Source organism: Columba livia, chromosome 14 (genome assembly GCF_036013475.1).
Source record: "Columba livia isolate bColLiv1 breed racing homer chromosome 14, bColLiv1.pat.W.v2, whole genome shotgun sequence".
In the NCBI taxonomy this organism is placed as follows: domain Eukaryota; kingdom Metazoa; phylum Chordata; class Aves; order Columbiformes; family Columbidae; genus Columba; species Columba livia.
The window spans coordinates 9,819,664-9,836,628 of NC_088615.1; the positions used below are offsets into that span (position 1 = coordinate 9,819,664).

The 16,965-nt window shown below is 41.2% G+C and overlaps 2 long non-coding RNA genes across 2 annotated transcripts; one reads left to right on the forward strand and one right to left on the reverse strand.

The window, feature by feature from the left end:
* The first annotated feature begins 1,067 nt into the window (after positions 1 to 1,067).
* Positions 1,068 to 15,093, forward strand: LOC110359589 (uncharacterized). The gene is made up of 3 exons (XR_002414877.2): positions 1,068 to 2,146; positions 12,371 to 12,505; positions 12,656 to 15,093. It is a non-coding gene; the product is annotated as an uncharacterized LOC110359589 (long non-coding RNA).
* Positions 8,371 to 16,721, reverse strand: LOC135575414 (uncharacterized). The gene is made up of 4 exons (XR_010466138.1): positions 16,592 to 16,721; positions 14,519 to 14,554; positions 12,914 to 13,036; positions 8,371 to 10,425 (listed from the first exon to the last, which is right to left on the reverse strand). It is a non-coding gene; the product is annotated as an uncharacterized LOC135575414 (long non-coding RNA).
* Between the last annotated feature and the right edge of the window lie 244 nt (positions 16,722 to 16,965).

Here is a 16,965-nt window from a genome sequence, read left to right on the forward strand (position 1 = left end):
CCCACAATGTAGAGCAAACCAGGGAGAGATTGTGGGTTACATGGTTGGAAGCACTAAGAGACCAGAACAATCAAGGACAGCTGAGTAACTGTACTTCTCACAGTTAATTAAAAAATCAGTATGATTCAGAAGAGTGCAGCCAGAGGTTTATAAGCCAAAACGTGGTGTGGAATGTGTGTGTGTTGGCGTGATTTAAAAGAAATAACAGCAAGAAGTACTACATTCTCTGATACTGAAGGGACGAGAGAGAAACAATAAAAAGTTGCTGTACCTGCAATTTGTCAGTGAGTTCTACAACATGCCAAGGGCAAATGGGAGTGAAAGAGTTTATTTCACTGCCTTGGAGCAAAGAGACATCCCTTCTGTACCATCAAGTCCTGCATGCCATGGCCACTAGCCCAGAGCTGCTCCCATCCATGCTGTGTCATTCGGATGGCATCTTATCTAAGGTAAAACACTAACTTCATTGAGTTCATAGGCAAGTGGTTGCACCAGCACAGAGCAGTTCGAACAAGGTCTGAGTCACACAGCCCTGGCACCTGGTGCACCAATCTTTGCATAAAACAGGACTGAGCAAGGCCTCCTGGGTTGTCGAGCCTTGTCTCCTGCTATCACAGGCACCATGTCCTCTAATCCCCTTCATAAACACAGCAGCAGCTGTGCAAGAAAAACCTGGACCGGCTAAGGATGCTGAATGTGAGGTGTTATAGGCCCCTGTGTCAGGGACATTTGGAGTATGCAAAGAATGCAGCTTTGTGCTATTTATAAGAGCAACATGATATTTTATTAATGAAGCTGGAAAGTCATATATGCAGGGAAATACCCAAGACCTTAATTATGCCAGAGAGGCATCAGGGTAATGCAGTACTTGCTTTCTACTTCTGGCCTTGAGTTCAGAGAATTATTTTCCTCTGTTTCAACATTTGGTTGAGCACAACATGCCAGCAGGAGAGAAAAAAAAAGCACGGCTTTCCATTCCTGCAAGTACCGTGTCTGTTTTAAATCATGAGAGAAGGAGACTTCTAATGAGGCTGATTCATATAATGATGTATTTTACAAGCTATTCTCAGCAGATTCACTGCAATATGTCATTCTTTATGCACCATGAGAGATATATGAGCACACGAGCTTATGAAGGGTGGGGAAGTCTGAATAACTGACCAGTTTTGCACCTCATGTGCTGGAGAAGGAGAGAAAGAATTGGAAGTTCACATAGACTATTGCTTCCAAACCCTCCAGACCTCAGGTCCACTGTGAACTCCACTCCAATAAATACGAACATTACAAGACTCATGTCTTAAAATTTATTTCCAAGGAAGTGTCTCATTTTATTGCAACATGAATAAGAGACTCTAAGGCAATATTTAGTTTGTTTTATGTTTCATAAAAAAAAAAAAAAAAAAAAAAAAGACTGTAATTTCATGGAGGCTCTAACAGAAATTCCTCTTTCCATCCAAGCGGAAGAAATCATGTTCAGGACCTTTCCCTGAGGGCTCGAGGAAAGCACATTAACATGGAAACTCCCACTTTGCTTTATTTGTGAGTTACTCTTCCAGTAGGATGAGGCTGGAATTGAGGGAAGCTATAACTGCACTAACTGGCCAAAGCCTGTGACATTAAGGGGTAGGCAAGGATGCTGAGAGGATAATCCCAAAGATGCAGCTCTCCAGTTGATGAAAATCAGAAGAGACAGATAATCACTGGAGAGATTCCCACCTAGAAAGAAGCTAATTGCATGGGCTTTAAGTAGAAGGGTGTAGTTACTCTAGTTCTGCCTGTCACTTCTGTCATTGCTGGCTTTCGCAGCACTGTCTTTTAAGATGCTGGAGGAGGGGTCAAGGCCCCTTTTAATGAAGTGAAAGTTTGAGTGGGAGGCCTGTCCAGATCAGCAGTGGAAAGAGAAAAACCACATGCAGAAAGCCCCATGCATGGGGAAACCAGAGTTGCAGCCTGTTCCAGACGCAGGAGCTGCTGAAGCACAGATGTCTTCAGGAAATCTCCACGGTGAGCCCCAAAGAGTTTTGACCAGGTGAGAATGTCAGTCCACGCCAGCGCCTGGTTCTGCCACACACCAACCAGCAAGGACATCCCGACAGCGCCTGGTCCCCGGGACCACTTGCCGGAGGACAGTGCAGGCATCTGACTGGTGAGTCCCACCTGGCCGCGGCTTTTCAAGCCACGACATCCCACCAGCACGGTCACAGATCTTTTCCGGGCATCTCTTTGCAAGCCCCATGCCTGCTGTATGGAAGGGGCCCTGCTTTAGCCTTTTTCCACCGCCAGTGTAGCAACCTGATTTCTGGCAAGCAGAGCTGGCTGCCGTTCCCTCACTGGGCTGCCAATATACCTCTCTTTCTGGCCCGAGGGGCCACTGGAGAGCGATAAGGGCTGTTGCCAACTCCCTCTGCCTGGGAACAAGGGACTCGGCTTGGAGCACAAGCCCAGATCTTAGCGGTTCCCTGCTGCAAGCCCGCAGACCAGCCCTTCTGGATTTCTTAAAGGCAGGCTGCCTTTACATACTAATTTTCTTAATTTTTTGTGGCCTTATCGGTGACTTAGTCATAACACCGGGGTCAGGCACCAGCTGCTGCCTATTCCCACGGTGTAACCTGCCCACTTCACTGTCTATCTTTAAATGTAATACGTGGTGCATTTGTGTCTGGTACTTTCTCTTGTTTCTGCAATTGAAATTTTATCCGTTCATGCAGTACCCAAAATTCTGCAGAGACACTTGGCCTGAATACTCATTTCATTGTTGAAAGCCAATACTGTTTTAACAGATGCAGTAAAATTGTGAGAATCTAAAGTTCACTTTTCTGCTTTAACTACCGCAGATGAAAGGGGGCTACTCCACACAGCTGAAAGCCTCTCTCACTTGCTGGCACATTAGTTTTTAAGGTGTTCTGGTAGTTTTCAGTCCGCTGTGTTGCCTAAGTACTTTAGTCCAGATCCTCAGCTGCAGTGAATAGATACAGCTATGCTTCAGTCAGCAGAGCTATGCTGATTTATACCATCAGGCATACTCTTTTTTATATATAGATGTCCTTAGAAAGTAATCAGCAGGCTCCCTCAAGCTGATTCTACACGACTTGCAAAACTGTTCCTGAAGTTTCAGCACACAGCACCCCTGGCAGCATCTCCCCTCACTGCATACGCTTCTGTCCAGGGCACAAAGGAATCCAGTGGCAAACTCCCAGCCTCCGCTCAAAGTATTGTTCATCCTCAGACATGCTTGACCGTATAAGTTTTGTATTGCCTTGCACAATTTCAAACATTTCATAATGACACGGAAATCTCCAGACCAAGCTGTCAAATGATTTTCATTGCAATAATTTAAAAAATACCAAACCTGTCATTTCCTCACCTCTAGGAAACAAAACCAGATCATGCCAAAGCGTTAGCAGTGCACACTTAGTCTAAACCCGATGTTTTTAGATTCTCTTCCAATATCATTTTTGCCCTGTGAGTTAGACCAGTGCAGACCAGTTCCCTTCTGCGTTTGCAGCAACTAAACATCCTGTGGAGATGTCAGGCTCTGTTTAGTGTACAGAACTCACAGTCCTGCACTACATGGCTGTCTCCATTCAGCAACACAGTTCCTCTGTTCCCTGCCGACCTTGCAGGTTTGTCACCATTTGAAAACAATTATTTTCCTCTGACTTGGCATTTTTGGCTGCTGCCCAACTGCTTGCGGGCACTTTGGGATTTATAGTGAGAGCACCTCAAAGGAATAGTTATCTTGAAAGCTGAAACTATTTCCAAAAGGCTAAAACGCATCTTTCAGCTGAGTGCGGTTTTCCCTGCTAGAATTGCTTCATATGGACCCAGCCAATTCATTTTCCTGCAATGAAGTGGTTGCAGGAATACCCAAGGGTCGGGGCAGAGTGAAGAGGCTGATTGCCTCTTACCTCCAAGGACTTTAAGACAGCTGTACAATTGACTGCCCTTTAGAGATGCTTTATATAGTGGATGAATGTGAATCAGATCTTCTAACCAGAATAACTTCTTATGAAGAAATAATGTAGAACGAATTAATTTGGCTAGTAAGCAAAGCTAATAAAGATTTTTAATGTTCACGAGAGAAGGACAGAGGAAGATCCAAGGGTTAGCGCCAGTCTCAGCTCTCACTGAAGTGTTTAACACCCAGACCAGGAGTCCTCACACACCTAAACATGAAGGTCCTGACCCTGACAGTCTGTCTACCGCCATGCACCATGAGACTGCATCACTGATGAAGAACACTGGGAATGGGAGCTTAGGATAAAATTACATCAGCTGTACCTGCCCTCCAGACTGTAAGTCAGGATCTTGACATCCTCATGTGCTGTATAGTGATGAAAATGATTGTGTGTAGTCCAAACAGGCATCTGGATCCCAACTTTCCTGGCTAGTGTTTAGCTGTAGGGAAGCCTGAGCAAGCCCCTAACTTCAAAAAGGGGGAATTGTGTATGTAGCAGAAATAAGATTCCAGACTTGGAATTGGCACCATTTTCCTAGATGAAACTTTCCAGGTCTTTGTTTCAAAGGTGACTTTCTGATAGAGAAAAACAGAAATAAAACAAGAAATGTCAAAATGTTTACCTTGCAGTTTTCTCTTATTCAGTGCAGCCCAGACATCTTTGACTTACTTATCACAAAAACACTAGCAACAACAACAACAAAATCCCTGGTTTTGGTGTAAAGAACTTCTTTCTTGGGGTAACACATCTAGCACCTTATGCTTTTCCCACTTTTTATAAAAGGGGAAGGCAAGATGTTAAACTAGATTTGGAATTTGTGCTTTGATCACCAGCTATGCCATAAAGGGCCATGCCAAGTGGAACTTTCTACAGTCTTCTTACAAAACACCCTTCTACAGATCACATAAAGATCTGGACCTCACTCTGGAACATTTCAGACTTGCTGATTTCTGCAGTTAAGAAAATTAAAAAAGAGCAATATCACTAACAGCACTTTTGGAAATGTTCAATACCCCAGCCTTGTCATGCAGCTTGTTCATGGTGCCATGAGTCCACCTCATGCTCCAGCTCACATTTCTGCCCCCTATTATGACCCACTCATTTAATAAGAAGCAAATACTTTAGTCGTCTTTCAAGCCTTGTTTCTGCAGTTGCAATATCTTCCTGAAGTGTAGGCTTTCACCTGCTCATTAGTAAAACATGCAGATTACTATGGTAAAAAGGAGTGAATCCATGCACCTTTACACTGCCAGCAAAATGTCAGTAATTTATGATAATTACTTTAGCACAAGTCAGATGAATTGAATGGTCGGTGTGATCTGTGTCATTGTTCTGATGGTGACAGTCACGCGTCATCTGGAATGACACCACCACTTGACCAAAGGGGACAACAGGAAACCTACACAAACTGACACACAGACAAAGAATTGGGTATGCACGGAATTCATTCCAACATAAATAAAGTAAAATCGTATCCACACTGGGTCTAAAAAGGATTTTCAAGGCTCTGTCATGGCATGACAGGGTTGTCAGGCACTGGAACAGGCTGCCCAGGGAAATGGTGGAGTAACCATCCCTGGAGGGGTTTAGCAGGCATTTAGACAAGGTTCTGAGGCACATGGTTTAGTGATAGAGTTAGGTTATGGTTGGACTCAGTAATCCTGAGGATCTCTTCCAGCTGAAATGATTCTATGATTCTATGAGTTTATGAGTCTATGAGTCTATTCCTTTGCAATTAAATGAGCTTTTTCTCTTTCCATACACAATAATACATATATGTAGCTATCACAGCAAAAGTAAAGCTTCAAGCTCACCTTTAAATAGATATTTAACAGTCTGTATTCCATTATAATAGGTGGACATGAGGAAGAAAGCCATCACCACTGGACAAAAAGTTTCATGCTGCTTGTCAGCTGTCTGTGAACTGCGATCTGGGAAAATATTCGCTTAGGAAGATCAGTCAGAGACAGACATGATATAAGTTGACACCTCTGCCTTCTGCAGAGCACTCAGACTTACACAAGCAGATGCATGAAATGGAATTGAGCCTGCCTGTTTTACAAAAAAAGCATCTTATGCCAATGCTAGCTTTGGCCATACTTCATTCTCAGGAGTAATTCCTGGCATTCCCTTTGACTGTTTCTCAGCACACCAACAGCTGAATGATCTCACAGGAAAGCCCTTCTCACAGGGTGCACCATCCTGCCAGGACTCTGCTTCTGCTCGTGCCAGTGCTACCTGCATGCACTGATCCATTGGAGTGCCTGCAGTTCCTTCGAATGCCTTTCCCCACTGAGAGACTACCATTAAAAACTGTTAGTAAATTCTGTTTGTAAGTGCTTAAGTCTGTTTTCTTATAGAAAAATGAAGCCACAAGCAGGATAAGAGAGTTGGAGAAAAATTCCTAATGCCTGGAATTCAGCGCACTTTAGAATAAAATACAATAAATTTGCTTAGTGAGTGACAGCAGCACTTGGTAGGATAGTAATTGTGAAGCACACTATTTATCAAAGCTGTGCTTTGCATCGCAGCTTTATTGGGCAGATTTCTTTGCAGAGCTTGACTACATCACCATCCAAAAAACTCATAAAAATGCAAAGTTAGGTCTTACCTGCCTTCCCTGGCCATGCAGTTCCTTGACTTGCACTGGATTCCTGACACCCTCACCTCTTGCAGACAAGAGCTTCGTTCAGCACAAGTTTTAGATGATATTCAGATTGCTTTTGACACCCAGAGTGCTTAATTCTTCGGGCTGTCTGGAATATATTGGCATCAGTGGTGAATAATTCCTCCCAAGTCATCACATCAAGCCTGCTTTAGTAAATCTTTCCACTTATTAAGAACAAATTTAAACTGCCCAAATATGCTTATTTTTTGTAAGGAGTCCTTTAAAAATAGTTCATAAATTTATAAGCCAGCATGCACTGCAAAAATACAATAAAAAAGTAAAAAAGTCAGTGACGGATTTTAGCCCAGTTTAAACTGTCAGCCAAATCCTCCCGTCTTGTACAAAGCAAGCAAGAGGTTTTGCATAAAAGCAGTTGGCAAAGTCCTGCTGGGGTTAAGATGTTCTTTCTTAGGCACAGGGCAACACTTCATCTGCTTTATTAGCCCATGGCTGAGTTGGTATCCACATTCCTGAACAGGCAGACAGGATTTAGAGAGGAACATGTGCAGACCCAGTGACTCCGGCGAAGGGGAGGGGATCTCCCCTGGACCCAGCTGGACTCACAAGCTTCTCGCATGAGCTCCCTGTGCCCTTGTTGCTTACAGCCCTGACTCAAGCAGCAGATACAAAATTGAGTCACTGAAGCCCTGGTGTATCCCCTGAAATGTTGCCAGACGCTAAAGGGGTCCTTGGGAGAAGTCAGGGGACCAGTTGCTTGGAGCAACCTGTGGGTTGTCTGTGGCAGCCACAGGGAGCAGGGCTCACGGCTGCCATCTGTATGCCCAGGTTTTAGCTGAGCAGTGGGGCCAGAACGTTGCAATATTGTCTAAGAAATATCAGCAAAACTCAGGGGAGTTACTGTAAAATCTTAGTGACTCAGAGCTTTGTACAACTGAAAGCCAGACTTTCTTCAGCAGCACATTTACGGCTTTCCTCAGGCCGGTGGACCAGCGCAAACACACCAGCCACTGCCCGGTGAGGGGACCTTGCACTCTCTTCACACCACTTCTGCTACAGGGTAGTGGCTTTGAATTCTGCTGAGATCTGCCCTCGCTGGTGGGTGTGCAAGAACAGGTGCAGGTCCAAAACTGGCTGTTATCCTACTCTGCCCGAGAGTACGAGCTGTGAAAATTGCAGTGGTTTGGTCAGTGTGTTCTTAAATCAATGATTCTTTTAAAGAAACAGACTGCCAATGGATGGAGAATTCATTGGTATTGCAGGAGTGTCTTTTAAAGATGTTCCCCCAGGACCAGCTTGAAGCTTCTGCTTGACAGGTGTACGTAATGTACCGAGATCCAGGGAGAAATCCTGCCCTGTCAATTCATCTGAAATGAGGCAATGAACAGAAATGACAGAGGCAGAGGTTTCACATGTGAGTTAATTTACAGCATCTCTAAGTGTCTGCCATTTCAGTACTTGGAAATCCTGTCACATTCTGTGAGAATGTATGAATTATAAATTCCCACTAAAGGCCTCACACATACAGATATTTCGAGAGTTAATAATTGCTTATTTTTCCTTTTTTATGTAACAGAAAAGACAAAAGGAGTTGCAGCCCCTTCCAGAGTAATCTATTTCCCATAATGATGGTACTTTCCTATGCTAGTAAGAGTTGTATTTATCATTCAGGAAATTATTCTTCTATGCTTGCAATATAAGTAGATATAAAGCATTTTGGTCTAGCTTTTATTCAGGCAGATTGATGCCTTGAATAAAGCCCACATCTCAATGTACAGACAATATTAGGCAAGTCAAAACAAAACCTGATTTTAATAAATACACAGTTTGGGGTTTGAAAAGATTTTGCTTTTTTTCCTCCAAAATATACAAATGCCAACTGTGCACCTCACAATATTCCCACTGAAAACAAGTATGATTCCACTGCATGAGGCGCAATCAAAACAAAGTGTGTCTGTAGAGCACAGAGAAAGGTTATTGAGATACCCAGAGAAGATTATGGTATCCTGCTGCAACCCTGGCCTCTGGGTTTGAAAATAGCAGTTTTGCTGCAGAGCACTGTAACTCTGATTTCCAGTTGGAACCTCTTGATGGGAAGAATAACATCTCAAAGACCTATGGACTTGAGGAAAGGGTGGTTAATATTTTAGTTAATTAATTACTTTGAAATGACTCTAGATTATACCTTAAATTATTCCCCAACTTTTCTACATCCCCATAGGTTCTCTTGATTAATTTGGTACTAAGTACTATTTGAAAAGCTGGCTGCACACAAGTATATATGATGCTACAGCTAGTTTGGAAACATTTTTTCTACAAGTTTTGTGTTTCTGTGAAGAGCTACAGTCACTGCACCATAGGTACATCACAGTGCTTCTGTGCCCTGTGTTCAGAAAATACAGAAGAGTAAGCAGGGGGATATTGCATTCTGCATCAGCAGTTGTCACAAGTCCACCAACACACATCAACGTCAACACATTTATTTTTGCCACGTATGGTCTTGCGGTATTGCAATACAGGGGATAGACCTGACACAGTAAAGGAAATTTTTATTTTGTTTCTGGAGGTACATTCACTCCTCTGCCAGATTTCCTCCTGCAGTCCCAGCCTCTACAAGGCTGTGATAAGGGAACACAACTCTTAGAATATCTGCCCCATGCTGAACTGTCTGACTTCGGGATCCAATTTTTGGTAACACATACTGCTGTGACTACATCAGTAAGCGGTGATAACAGCTCTTTTCTCCAGGGCCACATTAAGCTGCTTCAGGGCAGACTTTTTTATGTCCTCTTTCTCATGCCATTATGCACAAGCTTCATGTACAAAAAAATCATCTGTCACTTCCAGTTCCTGCAACATTATTCTGACAATAGTCAGTCACTAAGAAAGTCCTTGATGTCAGAGGTTTCATCAAAGCAAAGTAATAAATATTGCAGAAGTCAGCTTGTCTTCAGAGTCCTAGTGCTTTTGCCAGAAATCTCACTTAGTCCTTCAACACTGTGTTGTCAAAAGAATTTCATTTGTTGGAGTTTCTCTTTCCTCCCGCTGCCTTTTTTTTTTCCTCCCCTTTTCTTTTTCTTCTCTTCCCAAGGAAATCAGGGGCAAATACAAGTGAGATACTGTACCATCTTTATCACTCCACCATCTGCAAATGGTTTCATTCTTCTGACAATTTCACATGCAACCTTATAAAAAGACCTGGCTCACTTACGCTGCTAACTTCAAAGATGTACAAAGCTCTGTTGGACCAGTCTATGCTGGTGGGGCAGATAAGAGGAGGCTGTGTTTGATTTCTGTGAGAATCTGTCTCTGTCTCAAATGGCTAATGGGTGAGAAAACATTTCTTCCAGTTGTAGAGCTCAATCCTTCTTCAAAATGAAGGCAGAGAACAAATTAGCAGCCAAGTGAGGTAAAGGAACCCTAGAAGTAGGGAACAAACCTCAGAATTTTTCCTGTCATTCTACAGAGAAGCCTATGTAAGCTCTTGGCATCCCTGTGAATATTTCAATGGAATTTAATATTTTTTCTTTCTCCTTTTAATTCTTTCTCTGTGAGGGAAGTTTAGTGAACTCCTCGAAGCAGGATACAGAACTCAAGTCAACTGCATAGTGCCCATCTTTGCCCAAACCATCTTTTCCTTTGGATGGCACAGATGTGATGCAGCGATGTCTGACCCTCCCTGTCTTTCCACAGCTCCATCCTGTTGATCCGAAACAGTTCTGCCATGTGCTCGCCCCTCCAGCTGCTGTTAAAACCAGGAGGCTTTGGGGATGCTGAGGAGCTTGCAGTCCTGTGCTGGGTCTGGCCTGCAGCCCACAGTTCAACACAAAACCTTTGTACCTGACAGAAGGACAGAGAGAAACAAGTCTTTGTTGTCTCTTTGTTAAAGGCACCTCTCTGAATGTTTCAGTAGCTGTTTTGTCTTTTTTTAACATTTTTCTATTTTCTATCTGTTGGAGAAGGTCATGACATTGTATTTTGCCCTGTGGAAATGTTAAACAAAAATAAAGCTACTTTTATTTTCATTTCCAGTTCCTCTGAATATCAAAGGAATGTACATTAGCCCCTTTTCTTTCAAAATGACTTTTTAATGAGAACAAGTTTTTCCCAACGCTGAGGACATGGCTTTCTGTTCCCCTGAACATTCTTGGGTTTGCTTTAAGAAGTTTTGATGAAAATTACTTTGGTTCTCTTTTACTAGAAAGCTTCCATGTAGCAAGGCAGAACGTTGCTTGGAAATGAAGACAAGAAATCTCTGATTTTAATGCTTTTATAAAAAGCCTTACTTTTTTTCTCCACCTCATTGCTCATATTTGAAAAAAAAAATCAGAGGACAACATTTTGAATATTGCTCTTTGGCTCTGTGCTCAAACCGAAAGTTTCTTAAATTCTCCTTGACTGCTCACAAGCCCAGAGGATTTCTTTTTATTTTTTAAGCCTCTCTAGAAAGTGCAGCTTTTTCTCTGGGGATGAGTTCTGAAAGAAACAAATGAGAGATGAGGAATTTTGGTAGTCCGTTCCCTCTCTGGCTCATTCCTTTGTCTTTCTCCTGTCAAGACACTTTGATTCTGCATCCCCCACATATCTCAGCCTTTTGAGGCATTTATAAATTATAGAAGTATTTATTATTGTGGGGAAAATACGATCATTCACTGAACTCATCGTGAACTTTGCACACATGCTCGCTCCTTTGGTCTTCAGATTTTTTTTCATAGCAAGCAACCCCCTTGCGTAAAGCCTGCAGACAGAATTCCAACGCTGAGAGCTTGGCAGGTGATTTCAGGTTCATACTGGGGACCCTGGAGTAAGAGCAACATGTTAAAATGTCCACTGTATCCAACTCTTTTCTAAACCAAGTCTGCAACTTTCCTTCCTGTTTATCTCGTTTATCACATAAATGCAGCAGGCACCATGTCAGTGTGCAAATCTCTGGGAAAAATAACAAACAAAACAAAACAAACAAAACAATCCTACCCATCATTGCACATAGCTTTATGAAGAAGTTTTTGTGAGATTTTCCATTCCTCTTGTTGCTAAAATATATGCTTATGAGGATAGGATGTGAAAAACTGAATGCAATTAAACTGTAAGTTTCACTTTCTCTGCTAAATAATACAAGGATCTGCTGGTAGATATCTAACAGGCATCTTATTGTTCCTTCACTGTTCTGAAAACTATTAAACAGGATAGTTCAATGTAGAAGAGGATTCTGGATATCCAGGTGTGAGAGAGATTGATAATTCCTAATATGTGCGATCTGATTGTGGAAATACATGGTAATGTCACATTTCCTTCCATACTCTTCCTTAGAGCTGAAAAGAAGAAGAACGTTCTTCTCAGTGTGTGCTGTTCTGCTGCAGCAAAGACACTTCTTGGCTATAGACACCCTGGATTTGAACTCAAGCCCCCAGAGAAGGTCATTTAATCCTCAGAAACACCTCCAGTAGCCCCCTTAAAGACTCCTCACTTACTATGTCTTGTGTGATATCTTCCATTAAAGCTACCATGGAACCCATACTCTGCCTGATCACTAAATGATCTGTTCTCCACCAGGCCAGAAAATGAGTGCATTTAATAAGGATTAACCCCTGCTGGCACTAGGGAGCAATAAATATCATAACACCGACATTTGTAACGCTATAGTTATCATTGTGTCAGCATTTCTGTTATAAACCAGGGTTTGGGGTGGATTAGAACTCAGCCATAAAATTTTCTCCAGGCTGAAACTTGGCATGAAAAAGAAATAACAGTCTATGATTATTTTTTTTTCTCTTTTTTATTTTAGCCTTTTAAAAAAAGAAACCTCTTCAGTCTTTTTTAAGTTGTAAAAGGGAAGAATATGAGACTCTTCCCAAATTCTTGAAACTGGCATCCGTACCTCTGGGAACAAAGAAGGACTCTGCTGCGGCTGCATTTAGGGGTGAGTTTTCATTGGGGTATAAGAAGTTCAGGGATTAAAGATGCTTTTTGGTATTTCTTAAAAGCCAAAAGCTTTGTCATATTATACGCAAGAGCTCAGTGCTTTAGCAATGGTGCTTTAAAAGTATTTTTTGCCCTCCTTTTTGTGCAGGAAAGTGGATAACTTTAAATGACCAGGACCTCCAAACCACAGTCGGTACCTTGACCACACTCCGAGCAAGGAGTCGCACCAGGCTCCCTGTTTGTGCCAGGCTTTCGTGACACAGGGGACAGGCTGGGCTATCTGAAATCAGGTTTGTTTGAAGGTCTATTCTGAGCTCAGCTCAGTTCCCTCTCAGAAAACAGATGCAAAGAAAGACAACCTGATGCTGCTGATGGTGGGAGGTGTGGAGGAAGAGTCAGCACAGACCTTTGCTGTGGGATGTCACACGTGAGTCCGAGCCGGGTCACAGCTGCAGACATTCATCCCCCTGCTCCTGACTCGCTGCCGTCCAACAGCACCACGGAGGTTTCACTGTTTCTGGAAGTGCTGCTGTTTGGAAAAAAACATGATTTACCCTGCAGTGTATAAGCTCACACTGCCAAAAGGGTCACCACTGTTTTGTGTAGACCTCAAGAGGAAAACATGAGTTAGTTTGTTCCGCCAAAATAAGGTTTTCTTTTAGAAACAGGAGTGCTATTTTTTTCTCATGCAGTCTGAGGTATAATATTGAGTTCCAGTTTCCCTTAAGAGTTCAACTTCATCATCCTCCTACTAGCATGGTTTTATTTTAGTTACCAAATATTTGAGGTTAAAGTGAATAGTTCATCTTTAATGGGATTATCTCTTTCAATGTTTGCTTTCATTACAGTTCGAATTGCTCTGAGCATGAGAATCTAACCTCACCAAAAGCATATTTTTGTAATTTGATACAAACTAAATTTAACCTTTGACTCTCATCTATAAAGACGTTACTTTTTTCCACCAAAAAGCAGAATGTTAGATTAAAGATCTGCCAGTTTCAATTTCCAGGTTGCTAACCTTCCTGTGATTGGGTCCTGAAATGTGGAAAGCTCTGTATTTAGTAAAGGTATTTAATATTAATAGTAACAGTCAAGATGGTCTTATACCTGCTGCTTACAATAGCTAAATGGAGGTTCTCTGCTGGCTTTTAAAATAGAGAATAATTTTCTTGACCCACACCGTGCAGTACAGTAGAACTCTTTGGACAGAGATATTTAAAATAAAATCTTCCCTTTGAGATACTTAAACAGTTTATCGCAGTTCTTTTGTTAAACAAATAATTCTCATGCGAGTGCTTTGGAATATTAAGCCTGTGCTTAGGAAAAGAAAGATTCATGTTCTCTCTCCTGACGGCTTTAAATGTGATACAGAAAGGGAAATGGATTCTCTGTATTAGTCTATATTTTCCCCAGTAAATCATCAGGAAAATTGGAGAGAAGGGATTGCTTTTTAGAAAAAAAAAGATATTTTTGTTCTCTGCCGGAAGAATCCTTCTAAATACGTGAAGTTTTTCACTTCTACTTTTATAAGATGAAGTGTTGAAACTTTCAGTGAAAAATCTTTCCAGATATTTGTTGGGAATTTAATTTAAAAAATAAACAAAGCACCACAATTAAGCATGAATGAAAAATTACTATGTCTCCTGTTCTGCAAAAGATAGATCGAAAGTGGATCGACTGTCAGAGCTCTGGTGAAGTCTGAGATATTTCTTCCCTGCATTTCTGCAGTAACGAAGTAAAGGGGGAAACGGCTCATCGCAGGCGTCAGGACATGAAGGAGAACGTGGGCGCGTGTATTTATTTAACCCAGGAAAATTCACTATGAATTCTACAAAATCCTTCCACTGGATACAGTTCCTATGACTCTATTTTTGTACAATTCATAGAAAAGCCTTTGTGTTCAATTACTTACTCAGGCTCCATATGGAAGACGGATTTAGATATAAAAATTATACTCTGTAAAATCTGTCCATTCTGTACAGGGAAGCAAGCAAGAAAAAAAGAAACCCACCTTATATTTCAGCTCTGCAGTCATCAGAGAAGAACACTGCAACCAAAATTCAAATTTTAGTTTGAACACATACTGCGCTAATAAATGGTCAGCTTAGAAGCATTTCCTGTTTATACACTGTGTTAATAAGCATCCATCACCCATGTCACATATACGGGATACCAAATTCAAATGTCAAACAAAATGTAAGAGGTCACACATTTTCCTTTGCTAACTAAAAGTGTAATTCATAAATATTATTGCTACCAAACTCTCCATCTACAGCACTTGTTTAGAAATATGCACATGTAATATAAATTGTGATTAAGTTAAATGGGTATATTATTTCCTGTTTTAAGGGTGAACAGCAGCATGAATTATGTTTTACTCAATAGGCATTTCAATAAAAACCTATAGAGTAACAAGCTGCTATCATATAGTTCAGCTGCGCAGACTAACGTAGAAAGGGTCTTATGATCCACCACTGATATTTAAGCTGTTCCTGTGTCTGTTATTTCTGCTGATGCATAGAAAAATATTTCCCTAGTTCAGTACCCCTTTCTATTTTTCGATATAAAAATAAAGTCTGCAGGGGGGTTCTACGTGCAGAATAAATAAGATAAATTTAATCAGCAAACATCAATATTTTTATTTTTACTGACTGAAGAAATGTAGGATTTGAGGAAATATCTCTGTGAGAATAACCATCAATGCACACATTTAGAAATGACTCATTTTAGTTCACAGAAATCAAATACTCAAAGAACAAAATCAGCCAAAGATTTTAAAAATGGCTTAAACATATTTTTGAAAATGGGAAATATACTTTCTACTGTCATGTAGTCATTAGATTTTGTAGAATTTTCCGAGGAGCCTGCTGTTGTGTCTCTTTCTGTTTGATCTGTATTTCCAGTTAATTTGAAGCATTTTAGGGCCTGATTCAGAATTCTCTGTGGTCATCTTAAAGACACGCAAAGCTGTAAACAGATTAGATTTAAATGATCTGAAGTAAAAAAATGAAACTCTAGTGTTACAAGCAATAATGCTGTACTGACAAAACGTTCTCCCTTCAGGCCCAATTGAAGATTTCTCACAAACAAACACAATGAGAACATTAAAATTGAATTAAAAATATACCATTCTTGCCACTGTTATATGAAAACTGCATGAGTTACTTAGCTTTCTGAGTGCAATTAAGCAACAGGAGCAAAGGCACATTATGCTAAAGAAATATCTTAGATTGTATGCAAAGAGGGTTATTCCCAACGAGGAGCTGCATAGCCCAAGATAAGGAAGCCCAGTTGCTGCTTGTCTTGAACAACTGCATACAAAACGCGGTTACAAACACCATCAAATCAAAGGCTTTTGAGGCAAATAAGAATGCCACACATTCCCAAGTTATCTACTCTCTTTTTTTTTTAAGCTTTGGTAGAAAAGAGATTTTACCAAGTCGCCGGAGTCTGGTGTTCTTTTAAAAGCTTGTAAAATGGGAGTCTGAATATTTTGTTTTATTAGGAGGAATATAGCGCATAGCAAATGCAAAGATTACTAAAAAGGAAGGGGTGCTAAGTGCTTTAAGATACTCAGAAAGGAAAATGAGTTCCATATTCTGAAAATCATAGGAAAGCAGACATATAGGAACACTGTACATTAATACAATTCAGACTGTTTTACAGTAGTATAAAATATTTTATGTGTCCCTACTTATGAAGTGAAGGAGACACCAAGGCAGATAATATCAAAAAGGGAAAGACATCATTCCATTTAAGTGTTCCAGTAACACAGAGTCGTATCATTAAAATTCCAACAATAATGAATAACTAATTTTGTTAATTTTATTCTCCATGGATTGGCCACTGAATTTCAGTAGTTGAAAATACAATAACTTGCATTAAATTATTGTCAAGTTTCTGAGTTTTTTCCTTGAAAGCAGCTGAAAAATACAAAAGAAATCCAAAATCCATGTTTATGAATCCCTGTGCTGAGTTCATTTTGCTGTAAGGTCATATTGTTTATTTTTCACAACAGTTTTTGGTACTCCTGAAAAATTCCTGGATAGAATTTCCCAAGAGAGGGTCTGCATTTCCACCTTACCCCATGGGGACCTGGATTGTCTGTCCATCTCCAGGGTAGAAAGATAAACCCCCGGCTGGTCCTGGGAGCAGCTGCTGGCAGTCGGCTCTGGAGGGAGAAGACGCTGGGCAGCGGCAGCATGGAGGCTCTCAAGGTCATCTGGACAATAAAGGTCTCACATGGGAGCAACCAGGATTTTCTGGATCCCAGGGGGGATCTGGAGCTTGGGAACCACAGCCCAGTCCACAAGGGAAGCAAAAATAATTGGGGAAGAGGAGGCCAGCAACTACATATCTCTTGACTGGATGATGTATGGGGAAGTCCACAGGGAAAAAAACCTCTCCTGGCATTTAATAGGGGAGGGGTGGGGGTGCGATCCAGCCCCAGGTTAGGAA